General features: G+C 44.3%; 1 protein-coding gene across 1 annotated transcript in view; it reads right to left on the bottom strand.

Moving 5' to 3' along the window:
• TXNRD1 (thioredoxin reductase 1) overlaps positions 1–2602 on the bottom strand; it is a 62873-nt gene extending 60271 nt beyond the window's left edge. Inside the window, exons 1-2 of the mRNA XM_011386925.2 lie at positions 2323–2602; positions 902–1011 (exon numbers count right to left, since the gene is read on the bottom strand). The gene's annotated coding sequence lies outside the window, so the exon portion shown is untranslated. The remainder of the gene's footprint in view (positions 1–901; positions 1012–2322) is intronic.
• Between the last annotated feature and the right edge of the window lie 2048 nt (positions 2603–4650).

The raw sequence follows: 4650 nt of genomic DNA, 5'->3' as shown, positions 1-4650 counted from the left end.
ATTTCACATTTAAGTGAAGTCTCGGGTTTACTTTATCAGAAGGCAATATTTATGCATGTTCCATTTCTTAAAATTTACGTAGATACGAACAAAGACAAAAAGATAATCAGCAAAAATTAGAGCAAAAATTAGAGCAGATGTATCAAGGTGATGAGCGTTATGAGGCTTTTTAACCTGGTAACCAACTACACCTGGTGTAGAGCATCACCCATGTTGCATATCCCTTTAAACACGCACCTAGCCTCCAAGCATTTTGCCAGTATGGTAGGCCATGACCCCTCCCTCAGTGGACTGTCCCAAGGTAGCAGTGCCGCCACACCCGCCACCAGGCAAAGGAAAGATTTCTTTCTCCCTTTTCCCTACATCCAATTATTAAATCTGAGCTAGAAAAAAGACACCTGAAGAGAAACTCACTCAGAAGAGGTTCCTGGTTGCTCTTCCCTGAGCCAGGGGTTTCTGGGTTTCCCTCCCAGAAAATTAAAGAAGGTGACAGGGACGACGAAAGTAAGCATTTCCTGATCCCCTTTTCTGAGTACTTCCCTAAACAACTCACTTTCAGCAGTTTACACTACTGCTAAAAATGATTAAGTTATTTAGATTTACTCTGAAAGAGGGAGGGACAACAAGAGAAAATAGGTCACTTTTACAAACATATTTTAAAAGGTGAAAATAGTTACGTATTCCCTTCCCCAGTTCTGAAGTTGACCCCACGTCTCATCAACCTCGATTAACACGTGAGCTAGCCCCAGCGTGTTTCTTTGTCATTTTACTAGGATGGGCTCCATGTGGAGGTTCCTTCGCATCCACCCTGGCTTTGAAAGGAGGGCTGCGACCACGAAGGGCTCCAGGGGCTCGCTCCCCGCACACGCGGGTGAAACAAACATTACAGTCTCCTACCTACCTTCAGGGTTGGACCATAGCCGCCTATCTTCCTCCTTTTCACAAACACAACCGGTACGCCGGTTTCCGAGGTCAGTTCGGACAGTGCTCCCTCGAGGCCCCGCCCGTCCTCTGTGGCACAGAAGCAGAGAAGGGAGCGGGTCAGGCTTCCCGGCCGCGGCGGGAAGTGCGCGGCGGGGGCGGGGCTTCCGCGTAGCCAACTGCGCGCCCCCCAGGCGACCCGCATCCCGCCCGCCGGACAGCGCCACCTGCCTCAGCCCAGGCAGTGCCCTAGCTCCGCGCGCGACCAGGCTTGGATCCTGGACCCGGTAGACGGGCACAGAAGCTGGAAACATGGCCTCGAGGCCGGCTCCTAACGCCAGAGTTCCGGTCAGACTCAGACTCAAATCATCGCAAGTCTCTCTAAACTTAAACGACCTACTTTCCCAGTAAATCCGGAATTCAGGAAAGCCTCAAAAAGGAGGCTTAAGGCATATTTATCTCAGCTTTTATAAAGCACCACCCAACTTAATCCTCCTTTGAAGGCTGCATCCGTACAGAATGCCAAAACCCAACTTCCAATGTTTCTTTGAAATTTGAACCCCTGAGGCAAAATAAACACTGCCCACTTAGGTTGATTTATTTAGGAACGTTGAAGCAATACAGCAACACCCTATATGACATATGTCATGGGAGCTAATGGTCCAACTTACAGACGGGTGAATTTAGAATGAGTCAGTGAGAATTAAAAATAGACTACAGTTACACTGACATCAGGCCCATTCAAGAGACAAAAGCCACACCAACACTCAAGTATAATTGGTAATAATAGTAATAATAATAGTAGCTAATACTTCTGCAGTGTTTTGTATATATGAACACTTAAATTTTCACAACTACTTTTTGAAGTAGGGCCTATCAGGTCCATTTCACAGATAGGGAAAGTGACTGCCCAGCTTCAAGTAGCTAGTCAGGATTCACTGTGGTGTAGGCTTTTATCCGCTACCCAGGTACTGCCTGATATCGTGAGATATATAGCATTGGTTCCTCTCTTAGCTGTCCTGTTTAATTGCCTGGGGCAAGTCATATGATCTTGAGCCTTGGTTTCCCCACTTACAGACATGGAAATACATTATGACTTGCCAACCGCTCAGGATTTCTGAGGATTCAATAGTGTAAAATTCCTTGAAAGGCATCCTCAAATTGTTATATACTCTCTTAACGCTGTCGAGGGCCTGTCAATCCATCACGTTATCTACAGTTCAAGACTTATGCACTAATAAATGATGCAAAATCCCATTTTCTCAGATATTCTGCAAACTGTCTCTACAAAGAGCTAGTGGAAAGCAACCACCAGTCGACAGGGAGCCAGTGTCGCCTACCACAGGCCAAGCTTTCACTGACCCGTGTGAAAAAATAAACGCCTCCAAGAAGCTTGCTTACCTTAGAAAAACCTCATCCCTACTCAAACACGCCTTAAAACATCTCCCTTCTCCTGTATTCCTCACGCACCGGCAGGCGAATGCTTATGTTCCCAGCATGCTGACAGCCTCAACACTCGGAGCTTTGTCTGTTGTCAGCTAACCCGAAGCTTACATGAACACGAGACGAGCTCTAGGACATCAGGCTCTTCAGACGTCCCACCACCTTCCGCTCCGGTGCAATGCAGGACAGAAGCAAAGAGGGGAACCGGTTTGCAGGTTCCTCGCGATTACAAGCCACTCCCTGCTCTGAGTGGGCGGGCCAACAGCCAGAGTCAGAATGACAAAGCAAAAATCCACTCCTCGTGCAGCTCTGGCAACCTACGCTAAAGGTTTAGCAAACCAGGAGCCCCTAATTGGGTGATACCATATCCTCTTCCTGCTCATAGCGCCACCCTCCTCCCTCAAGAAAGGAGAAAAAAAATTTAGGGAATGTTTGGAACCAAAATAAGAGTGGGTTTTAAATGAACAAATCTGGACTATGCCCTAAAGCAGTGACTCTAGAACTTATCTGCGCACCGTAATCATGGGATGATCTTTAAAAATGCTTACGCCCTGCTCCCACTCCCAGACATTGTGATGTCATCGATATGGGGAGCAACCTGGGCGTCTGAGTTTTAACTCTCTGGGCAGTAGCAAAGTTGGGGACTCAATGCCCTCAGGTAATAGATTAGTCAACCCGGCAATTCCTGAAAGTAAGTTATCGGGCTTTCAAAAGAAACTTCTAGTCCACCCTGAGTAATCCTGAAAAGAAGTGACAAATTCTCACCAACACATAACTTCCCCTTATAGTTCTTCCTCCTTATCCCACTCAGGTTTGAGTTTGTCATGTTTGTTTTCAGGAAAACTGAGCATATCTTTAATTCCAGCGATGGCCTGCCCCTTGCAGCTGCCCAAGTGAGCCATGCTCTCATACTTCCCTGCTCTTACTCATATTCTTACTCAGCACCTTGCACGAGTAGGTGGCTATGACTATTGGCTAAACAAACAAACAAACAAACAAATAAATGTATGTGTGTGTGTGTACGTATGTGTGTGTGTATGTATGTATGTCTTCCCCACTTCTTTGTCTGGATACTGCCAAACTAAAGCACGCTTAGGTCAAAGGGTTGCTGGTTTCTTAATCCAAATCTTTGAGTCTCTTCCAAGCCTCTCACCCACTAAATTGACACTGTGTCCGCATGATAACCACCACAGTTTACTCCTTCTGGGGTCCCTAGAACACAGGATAGGGCTAGCACAGATCCATCACCTGAGGGCATTGGGTCCCCAACTTTGCTATTCAGGAGACAGTGTGATTTAAAGAGCAAAGAATGAAAAATGTGATAGAAAGAAAGCTGGAACCAATGGAGAAAACAAACTATTAACCATTTGATAGGCCTTAGCTCATTTTATCTACACAGTAACAGTCCACGAACCAGGGTCATAAACTCCTCATTCTTAAAAAAATATATAGAACTATAGCTTATTTCAAAAGTATGTCTTAGGTGAGGGACTTTAAAATAATTTAACTTGAAATAATGTACTAAAAGCAAGTGATAAGGATTCATTTTGAAGTGCCTTGTATGACAGGTCAGTTACTATAGTTAATATTTGATAACAGCATAAGAGACAAGGTTAGATAAAGCATTTAACTTCACACTATTCTTAAGTGAGCAAATTGTAGCACAAATTCCTAGAGTAGCTTCACATCGGTTTTTTTTTTTAAGTAAAAAAAAAATCAATATTTTTAAAAACCTTAGCTTTTCTTTTAAACCCTTCTCGCTGCTGTTAAGGGCCCAGATGCCTTACCCTTGTCACAAAATAGAGAACTCCTTAGTTCTACCTAGTTGTTGGTTAATGGAAAAAGTGCCTCATCTCCCACCTCTTCCCATCATGCAGGATCTGTTCTAGTCATGCATCTTATACTTCTTGGCTGAGCTCATGTTATTCCCTCTGCCTGAAATTATTTTCCCTAAAGACTACTTTCAAACCTCATTGGAAATGTCACTTCCTCTGGGAGGACTTCCCTGATTCCAACCCAGTGTTTATCATTTCTCCCCTCTTTTGTGTCCCCGAAAATACCTAAAAATAATTACAAATCATCTAAATCCAAGAGAGCTTTGGGAAGGCAAAACCCTTATTTATCTTGTCTTCCCAGAATCTGCTATATATATAGTAAGTACTCAGAAAATGCTTGAAAACACCCTCTGTGTTTCTGAGCTAACATCTAAGCACATTATAAACAGATTTATACAGATGTCTGATCAAGGATCCTACTGCATTGTACTGTTCCTCCTATAAATAAACC

Source organism: Pteropus vampyrus, unplaced genomic scaffold, assembly GCF_000151845.1.
Source record: "Pteropus vampyrus isolate Shadow unplaced genomic scaffold, Pvam_2.0 Scaffold16, whole genome shotgun sequence".
Lineage (NCBI taxonomy): Eukaryota > Metazoa > Chordata > Mammalia > Chiroptera > Pteropodidae > Pteropus > Pteropus vampyrus.
The sequence above is the reverse complement of the archived record's forward strand: the minus strand, read 5'-3'. Positions and strand labels throughout refer to the sequence as shown.